Raw genomic sequence first — 13,596 nt, 5'->3', positions numbered from 1 at the left:
TCATGCGATGTCCTTGATGCCATCCCCAATCTCCTCTTGTCTTCAGTCATTAGTGTACCGTGCATCAAATCTATCCTTGAAATTGTCTCTAAATTCAGATGGGATGTACTCAAAATTGTACTTTGGTTCTTTGGGACTTATTTTAATTATCTTCAGCTTTAACTTGAACTTGCGTGTGAGTAATTGATAGCCTGTTTTATAGTTGGCCCCTAGCCCGTTCTGACTGATGATATTGAGTTTCTCTATTGTCTTTTATCACAGTTGCAGTCTATTTTATTCCATTGGCATGTTCCACTTGGTGAGTCCATGGTCACAATGTATATTGTTGAAAAGAGGTATTTTCAAATGGCTAAATTGGCCCATAGTAAACACATATACAATATTTGTTGAATGAACAAACATTTAAACATAAACTGCTGCTTCAAATTCATTTATTCAGTTATTCATTAGTAACGGATTGATATTTGGGGCATTAGAATACAGTAGTAAACAAAACATTCAAGAACGCTCTAGCAGGCTTTTTTTGTTCGAGTGGAGAAGAGGAGAGTATACTGAACAAGTTCATGGGCAAGATGATTTCAGAAAGTAATAAGGGTAAAGTAAAACTAGAGAGAAAATAAAACAGGAATAACAATTGGGTGAATGATGTGGGTGGAACATCAGATAGGGTGATTGGGGAGATTCTTGGGGGGGGGTGCGGTGCGGGGGGGGGGGGGAGGAGGAAGACATTTGAGCCCAGGGGACTGCCTGCAAAGAGCTGGGACAGAATCCTAGGTAGAGACAACAGCAGGCCTAAAGGTTCTGAGGCAGCAGTAGACTTGTGATGAAGACACGGGAACTACAACAGCCTGGCTGGAGTCCAGTGAACAAAGGGGGAGAAGCTTTGTGAGAGGAGGCCAATGATGTGCGACCACGAGGTGTCGAAGAGATCAGGGATCAGGCATCATCAGAACAAAAACTGTTATCATAGTGAATGAGGGGTGTGGGTGCGGAGTAGAGACCCAAAGCCCATTTGTAGGCCACTGGACATCCCCTTACAGGAGGGTCTCGGGGAGGAGACCAGCCAGTCAGGGTGTGATGTAGCAGTGATGAAACATACAACTTTCCTCTAGTTCCTGAATGCTTCCTCCTCCCCCACTATCATAATCCCAATTCTACCTTACAAATCTGGCTAGACCAGAGGATGTACACTGGTACAGATAGGAACTCGAAACTCAGGTAATCCAGGGCAGATGATCCCTTCAGGACCAGTGGTGTGAGTGGCAATACTGGGAGGGTAGGAGGAGGGTGGGGTGGAAAGGGGGAACCGATTACACAGATTTACATGTGACCTCCTCCCTGGGGGAAGGACAATGGAAGAGTGGGTAAGGGGAGATGTCGACAAGATATGACACAATAATAATTTATAAATTATCAAGGGTTCATGAGGGAGGGGAGAGGGGGGAGGGAAGGGAAGAAATGAGGAGCTGATGCCAGGGGCTTGGGTGGAGAGCAAATGTTTTGAGAATGATGAGGGCAATGAATGTACAAATTTGCTTTACACAATTGATGTATGTATGGATTGCGATAAGAGTTGTATGATTAAAAACATTTTTTTAAAAAGAGGAGGCCAGTGGGAGACGCATCAATTTGCTTATGTGAGACCACACAGCCTGTCAATGGAATGTACGTACTCCTTTATACTAGAAATATTGAGTACCACCCCTGTGTCAGGCCTCATGCCAGATTCAGAGCTTTCCGCAGAACAGATGACGGATGTTTGTGCAGAGCTTGCAGTTTGCGAAGCCCCTTCCCAGATAGCATTTACATCTGTCCTCATACTTCTTCTCCCGTGAGGGACGGGTTCACAGTTGACAGAGGAGGCAGGGCCACCGAGCTAGCTCTTGATTGAAGATTGGTTCTCATCTGTAATTCATGCCCATTTGCTAAACGACCCGCCTGAATGTCAGTGAGTATACATTACTCAATTATTTCACAGAAGAGTTCTAAGTATCCGCATTTGAAGAGCACAAAGTATTCACATAGAAATCCCAAGAGGTAGAGCTCTTTTTTGTTAAGTCTCAGGAGCCATGATGGTGTTTTTTTGGTTTTGTTTTTAAACATACTGGAACAAATTCTAGGAATGGATTATTTGGTAGGCTCAAACATAAGAACAATTGGTAGGATGGCGCAGGACGGGGGAGTGTTTTGTTGTACGTAGGGCTACTATGAGTCGGAACCCAACAACAAGAACCTAACAGCTTATAAGCACTATTGAAAAATAATTTCCCTTCCTCCACTCCCAGGCCAATTAGAAGTTCAAAATAATTTGTATGTATTCTCCAACGAGTGCTCTCAGGCGTTGAGAGCCCTCCTGTGCCACTGGCGCAGACTCCTGAAATTGATCACTGAGAGTCTGAATAACACTCATTTTAACCAGCGTTCTGCTTTGACAAAGAATGGCCCAGCCCTGGACTCCTTGCTGGGCCTGGCAGGGCAGATGATGCAAGTATTCATTGGGTTGGCTTTATATTTCTTCGGGGTAAGAAACAAGAAGTATTTCCAACACATTTTATTGTGTATTGTTGCTATGGGAGATGAACAATCCTAGGGAAATGGCTTCACCAAGGGACAGAAATTGGCTATAGTTCAGTAAAGTTTCAATTGAATAACCATAAATGCATATATGTGTGTGTGTGTAAATTTCACGTTACCATGCTTTCTAAAATGTAGTTCCTATTCTCAAAGAGGTTAGATAACAATACAGTGAAACTTACAAAAACTAAAAACCCGTGTAAAGCAGAAACCTGTCTGAAGGCAAACTAAAATGTTTTCCACTGACAGAGCACAATAGAAAACTGGCATGATGCTGCATCCTCAGAGGTGGAAAGCTGAGTCCACCTCGCATAGGTATTACTGTTGGGGCCAGCCCCAATCCCAGCTACATAGACTCCCTCCCCAGAAAAATATGCTACAGACAGTACCAAAGATACAGCTTTGGGCGAGGGGCGAGTCTGCTCAGAGCACACGGGAGCAAAGTAAGAGTGAAGGAGAGAGAGTAGATCACACCCTGGCCCACCAAGCCCCAAGGACAATATTCCTGCTCAGAGCAGCCATTGCACAGAGAGGACCATAGGGCCGGGCCCACCACGATACACGGTGTTCGCTCACTGACCCATAGCACTATGAGGAACAACACTGGAGACACAGTGCGGGAATTGTGCCTGATCGGATCCCCAACCCCACTCCCTATACACACCCGGGAGAAACACAAAGGGCATGCAACAGAGCAGCAAGGGGAGCAAAGCAATGAAGTCCCTGAGGAATCCCAAAAATAGACTTCGGGGGATAGGGCTTGGCACCTCATCAGACTCAAATTGGGAAACATTCATAAAGGTCAACAGACAGACCTAGAACTATTTATAGGATTTTTTTTTCATGTTTACCTATATAAGATAGGCAGGATAAACAATCCAGAGGAGAAAACAATGGGACCGACAGTTCCTGGAGACAGGGGAAAGGAGGAGGTGGAGGAAAGGAAGGGAGGAGCCAACAAATCCAGGGACAAGGGAACAAGTGATCTAAAATCAATGGTGAAGAGGGTATAGAATGCCCAGTGGGGTTTGATCAAGTGCAATGTAGCTGAGAGTAATTACTGAAAGCCAAATGAAGGTTGAACAGGATAGTGGTACAAGAGGAAAGTAAAAGGAAATAGAGGAAAGAATTAGGAGGCAAAGGACATTTATAGAGGTATAAATACAGGAATATACATTTGTAAATATATTTATATATAATGATAGGGACATAGATCTATGTACATATATTTATATGTTAAGTATTAAGGTAGCAGATGGACATTGAGCCTCTACTCAAGTATTCCCTCAATCCAAGCAAGAATATTATGTTTTTTTTTTTACCCAGTTCTTTTTAAAAAATTAAAAAAAAAACAATTTATTAGGGGCTCATACAACTCTTATCACAGTCCATACATATACATACATCAATTGTATAAAGCACATCTGTACAGTCTTTGCCCTAATCATTTTTTTACATTTTATTAGGGACTCATACAACTCTTATCACAATCCATACATATACATACATCAATTGTATAAAGCACATCCATACATTCCCTGCCTCAATCATTCTCAAAGCATTTGCTCTCCACTTAAGCCCTTTGCATCAGAATATTATGTTCTAATAACCTGGCATTCCATGATACTCATCTTCCTGACAAGATTGCTGAAGACAAAATGGGTGCATAAGCAAGTGTGATGAAGAAAGCTGATAGTGCCCAGCTATCAAAAGATAGAGCATTTGGGGTCTTAAAGGCTTGACGATAAATAAGTGGCCATCTAGCTGAGAAGCAACAAAGCCCATATGGAAGAAGTACACCAGCCTGTGTGATCATGAGGTATTGACAGGATTGGGTATCAGGCATCAGAAGAGCAAAATAAACAATCATATCAATGTGAATGGGGGTGGGGCGGTGTGTGGAGACCCAAAGCCCATCTAGACAACTGGACATCCCCACACAGAAGGGCCACAAGGAAGGGACGAGCCAGCCAGTGTGCAGTATAGCACTGACAAAACATGCAACATTCCTCTAGTTCTTTAAATGCTTCCTTCCCCCACTATCATGATCCCAAATCCTGCTAGCCTGGAAAATGTACACTGGTACAGATAAGAGCTCTTGACACATGGAATACATGACAGATAAACCTCTCAGGAACAATAATGGGAGTAGCGATCCCATGAGGGTAGAGGAAATGTGTGGAGAGAAAGGGGAACCAATCACAATGATTGACATATTAAACCACCCCTCTCTCTCCGGCCAGGGTGGCAAACAGAAACATGGGTGAAGGGAGACCGTGGATGGTGTAAGAAATGAAAATAATAATAATTTATAATTAATCAAGGGTTAATGAGAGATGGGAAGGTGGGGGAAAGGGAAAAAATTGAGGAGCTGTTACCAAGGGCTCAAGTAGAAAGAAAATGTTTTGAAAAGGATGATGGCAACATATGTACTAATGTGCTTGACACAATGGATGAATGAATTATTATAAGAGCTCTAAGAGTCCCAATGAAATGATTAAAAAAAATATCAAGGAATATGTGTTAGCTGCCATAATGTAGGTGATGATCAGGACTAGTGTGGACGGGCTGAGGCATCGAACCTGCATTGTGGATGGGTGGATGGGTTCTGGATTACTCCGTGTGAGGCTTTCGACTTTTCCCTTCTAGGAGCATGTCTCGACTTGCCCGAGGTAGCCACAGACGCGGTTTAATAGCAGGATGTGAATTTGGGTTGAATTTCTGGCAGTTACCTGTCAATGGACTATTGCAACTTCTGCAATGTACAGTTGCAACTGCTTCAGCAAAACTGCCCTCGCACGTGATATTAATAATGTTGTTTGATAGTTTCCACACTTATTTGCATATAAACCATCAATAGAAAAGGTTGATAGTCTTTACTTTTTCTTTTTCCTGGATCCACACCAGCCTTGGCAAACAGTGGTCTTGGTAGGTTGTTGGCCTTGACCATAAGACCCAGAAATGGCGCAGTCCTCTGGGGGCTCACATCTTTGTTTCCTCCAGGTGCAGAGAACCAGTCTGGAAGCTTATACTGGTGTGGATTCTGCAGGATGGTCACCCTGCCACTCCTCCTCGGTGAGCTCTCTTGCTGTGTTGGTGAAGTAGGTGTCTGCATTTTTACAACACCACATGGACATATTTTCACCACACATCCTTAATGGTAATGATAGCAAAGGTCATTGTCTGCCGTCCGTACATGTTAGGGTTGAGCATTTGCAAATGTGCCGAAACTTCTCGGGGGTCACTAACTAGAGACATGCAGCGGGAGCAGTGGCGCCCTGTAGGCCTCCAGGGGAACAGTTTCCGTGTTCTGTAGGGACACCTTTTCTTTGGAATGGGCACAAATGTGGATCTCTTCTCGTCAGCCGGGTAGCTGCCTTCCCAATTTCCAGTGTTAAATCGGTGTGTTGAAACATTTCAGATGGTATCCAGTTCATTCCTACAGTCTTGTTTTCACTGATGCTTTCAGGGCAGCTCAGTACCATTCACTCTTACTCATATGCGACCCCTTAAAACGGTTCAGTGTCAATCAGTTCTCTTTGGTACAGCGCCTGTGTAGTCCATATTCTTTGACGCCTGTAGGCTCTCTCATGAAAACTTGATACACAGAGGGTATTCTTCCTCGGCCTTTGCACATCTCATTGCAATACTTTAGTTTGTCTTGTTGAGCCGCCCTTTGACATGGTCCAGTCTGTTCTTTTACGTCATTATTTGCTTTGGCTATGTTCAAGAACAAGTTTCAGAGTCTTTTCTAACATCTACTTTGATTTTCCTTTCTTTCCTGTCTTCTTAATGACCTGTTGCTTTCCTCATGTATGATGTTCTTGATGTCTCCCCACTTTATGTTAGGTCTTCTGTCACTAGAGTTCAATGATGCAATCCAATGTAAAGAAAACATAACTCATCACAATCTGACCAATAGATTATATCATGATAAATGGAGAAAAGAGTGAAGTTGTCAAGGCTTTTATCTTGCTTGGATCCACAATCAATGCTTAGAGAAGCAGCAGTCAGAAGATCAGATGACATTTTGCCTGGAGCAAATCTGCTGCACAAGACCTCTTTCCAGTGTTGAGTAAGGATTTTATTTTGAGGACTGAGGTATACCTGATGAAAGGCATGGCATTTTCAATAACAAAATATGCATGTGACAAGTGGACATTGAAAAAAGAAGACTGAAGAAGAATCAATGCATTTGAATTATGGTGCTGGCAAAGAATATTGAAAATACTATGAGCCTCCAAAACAAAAGAAAGAAAGAACAAACCTGCCTTGGAAGAAGTACAGCCAGAATGCTCATCGGAAACGAGAATGGCGTGGCTTCTTCTAACATATTTTGGACATATTATTGGGAGAAACCAGCCTTGGAGAAGGATATCATGCTTGGTAAAGAGGAGGAGCAACAAAAAGAAGAAGACCTTTAATGAGATGGACCGACACAGGACTGCACAACGGGCTCAAACACAGCGATAATGGTGACGGTGCGGTGTAGGATGGGCCAGTGTTTCCTGCTGTTGTGCACAGGTTTTCTGTGAGTCAGAATGGACTTGATAGCATCTAGTAGCAACATCTGTGAAGAAGAATGCAGTATCAGGATCGGAGGAAGGCTTGGAATCAACTTTCAATATGCAGATGACTTCTGAAAATGAGGTGATTTTGGAATACTCGCTGATGAAGATGAAGGATTGTAGCCTTCAGTGTGGATGACAACTCAATGTAAAAAAAACCCCACATCCTGACAATAGGACCAATAGATAATAACGTGATAAACCGAGAAAAGATTGACGATAAGGGTTTGGTCTTGCTTGGATCCACAATCAGTGCTCACAGAAGCAGCAGTCAAGAGATCAATTGATAAATTGTATTAGGTAAATCTGCTGCACAAGACCTCTTTACAGTGTTGAAAAATAAGGTTACTCTGAGGCCTAAGGCGCATCTGACCCAAGCCAGCCATGGTATTTTCAGTCATCTCATTTGTATGTGAACGTTGGACAGCGACTAAGGAAGACCAAAGAAGAACTGATGCATTTCAATTGTGGTGCTGGCAAAGAATGTCGAAATTCCCACAGACTGCTAAAAGAACAGACAACAGCCTGAAGGTTCCTTAGCGGCAAGGATTGTGAAGATTTGTCTTACATGCGCTGGACATATATGTTACCAGGAGAGAACAGTCTCTGGAAAAGGTCATCAGACTTGGTCAAGTAGAGGGTCAGCAAAAAGCGGAAGCCCCTTGATGGGTTGGCACAGTGGCTTCTCCACTGAGCTCAAACCTAACAGTTGTGAGGGCGGCGTGGCACCGGACTGGACAGTGGTTCTTCTTGTTGCCCAAGAGGCACTGTCAGTTGGAATCCACTCGATGCCACCTAGCCAGGGCAAAATGAGAACACAGGATAGGAATAGGTGTTGGATCGGCAATGGCAGGGCGCACCTGAGGAGCAAGGCGGAAGAATGCTTCTGAGAGGAACACCTCTGCTGCAATCCTCGTCTACCGCGTGGGTGGGATCATCTTCCGGCGGGTGTGGTCAGAGATATAGGGAAGCGGTGTCTTCAAAAGATCGGAGCTTTTCATTCAGAGACTTTCTAAGGTTTGGTCACAGGTGTAGGGGCGTTTGCTGACGGCAGCTTGGAATTTCCCGAGGATTTTGAGAAGGAGGGAAAGGATATCGAGTTAGGTTCAAGTTGCTGGTGGTGTTAGATGCGGTCGAGTTGGTTCTCATATGAACAACAGAATGAACCACTGCCCGGTCCTGTGCCCTCCTCGCACTTGTGTTTGAGCCATGTGGCAGCCCCTGTACCAGTCCACACTGAGGGCCGTCCGCATTTTTGCTGATGTGCTACTTTTCCAAGCATGACGTCCTTCTTCAGTACAAAGTACATGAGACAAAGACCCCCCACCCTGGCCTCCACGAAGCATTCTGGTTATATTTCATCCAAGACAGATTTGTTTGTTCTTTTGGCAGCCCATGGTTTCTGTTTTTGTTTTCAGTGTTTATTGGGCTCCGACCCGGAGTCCATGAGTCTTTAGGACCTCTGGGTCCTTGTTGATCTTTGTCTCCAAGTTCTTCTCGGCCTGTTTCCGCAGCCTCAGGAGCTGCTGCTGCTTCCTGTCATGGATCTTGGCCTTCCCCTTCCTCTTCTCCTCCAGGGCTGCTGTCACTGCCTGGAACTTCCTCCAGCCCACCTCATGGGCTAGTCGGCCCAGGTAGGCCAACTTGCGTGTGGGCTTCAGTCGCACCACCTTGAGGGCAGCAGAGACCACCGTCTGCTTTTTCTTATCATAGGGGATGGGATCCCATGGTCCAGGGCAGCTCTTGTGGGCAGCATGCCTCGCACGGTTCGCCAGAAGATGCAGCTCGGGGCCCGGCAGTGGTAGGGGCCACGGGAGGGGTTGGCGTTCATGCACTTCCGGAGGAAGGCTAGGCACTTCAACTTGCTCCTGTAGAAGTTTCCAGAAATGGTGATGCCCTCACAGCGAGCCACCACCTTGCAGCCCAGCAGCACTTGCTTGGCCACAGTGGTCGCCAGACAGCCCAGGAGATGGCCACGGCCATCAAGCACCAGGACCTGCCCCTCCGCCATCTTTGGCAGCTGCCTGGGAAAGAGCCCATGGTTTTTCAATATTCTTTGCCATTCAAATGCAACGATTCTTCTTCTGTCTTGTTTATTCATGTTCAACTTTCACATACACAGGAGATGGTTAAAAATACTATGGGTTGGGCCAGGCTCATCTTAGTCCTCGAAGTAACCACCTTGCTTTTCAGCACTGTAAAGAGGTCTTGTGCAGCGCATTTGCCCAGTGCAATGTGCCATTTGATCCCTGACTGCTGCCTCCATAAGCACCAAGCAAGACGAAATCCTTGACATCTTCAATCTTTTCTCTGCTTTTCACGATGTTTCCTTCTGGTCCAGTAGTGAGGATTTGGTCTCCTCAACACTGACCTGTAATCCATCATAAAGACTGCAATCCTTGATCTTCAGTAACAAAGTGCTTCAAGTCCTCGTCACAGTCAGCAAGCAAGGCGGTGTCATCTGCATATCTTAGGTTGTTAATAAGCCTTCCTCCAATCCTGAGGCCACCTTCTTCTCCAGATAACCCAGCTTCTGTGATTATTTGTCCAGAATACGGATTGAATTAGTGAGAGGATATAACCCTGACCAGCACCTAACCTGATTTTAAACCATGTAGGATTCCTTTGTCCTGTTTGCTCAACTACCTCTGGATCCAGGTACAAGTTGCTCAGGCAAACAATGGAGTGTTTTGGAATTCCCATTCTTCTCAAGGTTATCCATAATCTGTTACAGTCTATACAATCAAATGCCTTGGCATAATCAATAAAACACAAGTAAACATCTTTCTGGTATGATTGGGCTGCTAACCACAAGTTCAGCAGTTTGAAACCACCAGCTGCTCCACAGGAAAAAGATGAGGCTTTCCACTCCTAGAGAGTCTCGGAAAGCCACGGAGGCTTTATACCCTGTCCTAGGATGTCATTATAAGTTGAAGTCATCCTAACGGCAGGAGTTTGATTTGAGGGTTTCCTCTTCTGGCACTAACTTTGACAATGTTCTGCCGCTATCCGTGACGTTGCGGTACCAGACAATGTCGCGCTGCTATCACTGCGGTCTCAGCGGCTAATTGCTCTGCAGTGGCCACCCGGAGTCCTTCTTCATAGCGCTGTCTTAGTTTAGAAGCTCCGTTTCAGCTGGTTCACTTGGATGATCCTGATGGTTTTAATGCCAGTGACGTAGCTTCCAGCATCCAGCCCTACACAACACGCCAAATTGACAGACAAGTGCAGTCGATTCACATAGTGCTCACCAACTTTTCCTACGTCACAGCTCACTTAGAAAATGAACACGTCCCATCAGACAGTGTACGACTTGACAAAATAATAATTCATCAAGGGTTCAGGAGGGAGGAGGGGCAGGGAAGTGAGGGGAAAATGAGGAACTGATACCAAGGGCTCAAGTAGTAAGAAAATGTTTTGAGAATGATGCTGGCAACAAACGTACAAATCTTATGAGGGCAATGAATGTACAAATGTGCTTTACACAATTGATGTAAGTATGGATTGTGATAAGAGTTGTATGAGCTCCTAATAAAATGATATAAAAAAATTAAAAAAACAAATGTACAAATGTGCTTGACACGATGGATGGATGGATTGTGATGAGTTGTTGGAGACCCCAATAAAATGATTTTAAAAAGAAAAAAAGGAACATGTCTAGTTAGCACATTAGAGCAAACAAAGTTACTACTTTTTACCATCGTGATGATGGGCCTCCAAGGACTTCGGGCTCTGCTAGATTATCCTTGTGGGAAGAGCCACATGGGATGAGAGTCCAGTTGCAATAGGTGGCCCTGGTGACTTGCACCCTGAAGCTAAATGAGGAAAACTGGTGGGGACTAGCCCGGCAATCTGAGAAAAAAGCTAACAGCTCCATTCTCCAACCGTGACCAATGTGACCTGAAGTAAATTGCTCAACTTCTGTAAGATTATCTCTTTATCTGAACATGAGGAAATAGCCACAAAATAGGGTTGTTATGAAGATTAACCAAAATAATCTTCATGGACTCCTAGACACATCCCTCTTGCTGTTAGGTGCTCTCAGGGAAATTCTGACTAATAGTAATCTGTGTGACAACGTGCAACTCCCCAGGGTTTGCTTGGGTGGCAAGGTGTTTGTCCTGCAGAGCCGCTGGTGGGGTTCAAACTGTCAGCCTTTCAGCCATTTGTAGCCCCAGAGTTCCTTCCACTTAATGGCAGCGGTTCCTGACGTAGACCGCACTGTATGTCTTATGCACTTATATACACTACTTTTACACATTCCCATTGCGTACAGAACAAAGGTAACGTGCCCTACTGTGATGTAAGAGTTCTGTTAGAGCATGACTCCCTGTCCACCACCTCCTTAGATACACACGCTCCCAAGTACCTGTGCTCTAGCCGTACTGAACTTTAGCACTGTGGCTTGTTTCTTCACTCAGGCACCTTTTTACCCTTCTTTACCTTTGGATGTCCTGTCCCCACGGCCTCTAGTCACTTTGTCCATTTGACATATGGGGATGTGGGGAGGCTTCAAAAGTTCATGGAGACATAGAATGATCCCCCCAGAAGAATTTGTTTCAAATGATGGCATTGCATCTGCAGCTCCTGGAGAGGGACATATCTGATCAGAGCACACAGGAGCAGATGAAGGGGGAGGAGGAAAGAGTGGAGCACAGCCTGGCCCACCAGGCCGTGAGGATGATGTTCCTGATTAGAGCAGCCAGTCCACTATGAGACATGACGCCCCCTCATTGACCCATGGCCCTGCAGGGGACAGCGCCGGAGACACAGTGTGGGAATTGCGCCTAACCTGATCCCACCACACCGAGGCAAAGCACTGGGGGAGTGCAGTGGAACAGCAAGGGAATGGAGTGGCAAGGTCCCCAGGGAATGCTGAAAGTGGACTTTGGGGCCAGGGTGTGGTGCCCAACAGACTGGACTGGAAAACACTCCTGAGGGCCAACAAACAATCCTTGAACTAACTACAAGCTTTTCTTTCTTTATGTGTTTTGTTTTGTTCTTTGTCAGTGGTTTGTTGTTGTTGTCTTGTTGTATACTGTTGCTTTGTTTTCCTCTGTCCTCTTTTTGTGCATGTTATTATCTCCACAGGTCTGTTTAAATAAGATAGGCTGGATGAACTATCTGGAAGAAAAACAATGGGACCAACAGTTCCGGGGAGACTTGGGATAGGGAGATATGGGGGGTAAGGAAGTGTTGTTAACAAACCCAGGGAAAAGGAAACAACAAGGGATCCAAATTGGTGGTGAGGTGGGAGTGGCAGGCCTGGAAGGGAATGATCAAGGGTAAGGTAACTAAGAGGTATAGCTGTAACCCAGGTGGGGAGGGAGCATGATAGTGGGACAGGAGGAGAGTCAAGGGAAATAGAGGAAAGAGCTAGGAGGCAAAGGGCATTTATAGAGGTCTAAACAAAGACATGTACATATGCAAATATATATATGAGGTTGGGAAAATAGATCTATGTGCCTATATATATTTATAGGTTTAGTATTAAGGTGGCAGAAGGACCTTGGGCCTCTACTCAAGCACTCCCTCAATGCATGAATACTTTCTTCTATTAAATTGGCATTCTATGATGCTCACCCTCTTGACACAACTGCTGAAGCCAAAGCGGGCAAACAAGCAAATGTGGTAAAGAAAGCTGATGGTGCCCGGCTATCAAAAGAGATAGCATCTGGGATCTTAAAGGCCTGAAGATAAACAAGCGGCCATATAGCTCAGAAGCAACAAAACCCACATGGAAGAACACCCCAGCCTGTGTGATCACGTGGTTCCGAAGAGATCAGTTATCAGGCAGCAAAGAACAAAAATCATATCATTGGCTGCACACCTCCATGATACGATCGCTGAGGACAAACTGGTGCATAAGCAAATGTGGTGAAGGAAGCTGATGGTGCCCGCCTATCCAAAGAGATAGTGCCTGGGGTCTTAAAGGCTTGAAGGTAAACAAGCGGCCATCTAGCTCAGAAGCAACAAAGCCTACATGGAAGAAGCACACCAGCCTGTGCGATCACGAGGTGCCAAAGGGATCAGGTATAAGGCATCATCAAAAAAAAATCTTACCACAGTGAATGAAGGGGGAAGTGCAGAGTGGAGACCCAAAGCCCATATGTCGGCCACTGGAGAACCCCTTACAGAGGGGTCTAGGGGAGGATATGAGTCAGTTAGGGTGCTATGTAGCACCGATGAAGAATACAGCTTTCCTCCAGTTCCTAAATGCTTCCTCCCCTCCAACTACCATGATCTGAATTCTACCTTGGAAGTCTAGATAGAACAGAGGATGTACACTGGTGCAGATAGGAGCTGGAGGCACAGGGAATCCAGGGCGGATGATACCTTCAGGACCAGTGGTGTGAGTGGTGATACTGGGAGGGTAGAGAGAGAGTGGGTTGGAAAGAGGGAACCGATTACAAGGATCTACATGTGACCTCCTCCTTGGGGGATGGACAACAGA

The 13,596-nt window shown here is 45.2% G+C and overlaps 1 pseudogene; it reads right to left on the bottom strand.

Moving 5' to 3' along the window:
* Positions 1-8,563: 8,563 nt before the first annotated feature.
* LOC142440237 (large ribosomal subunit protein uL13-like) lies at positions 8,564-9,153 on the bottom strand (annotated as a pseudogene).
* Between the last annotated feature and the right edge of the window lie 4,443 nt (positions 9,154-13,596).

Source organism: Tenrec ecaudatus, chromosome 2, assembly GCF_050624435.1.
Source record: "Tenrec ecaudatus isolate mTenEca1 chromosome 2, mTenEca1.hap1, whole genome shotgun sequence".
NCBI classification, from domain to species: Eukaryota; Metazoa; Chordata; class Mammalia; order Afrosoricida; family Tenrecidae; genus Tenrec; species Tenrec ecaudatus.
The sequence above is the reverse complement of the archived record's forward strand: the minus strand, read 5'-3'. Positions and strand labels throughout refer to the sequence as shown.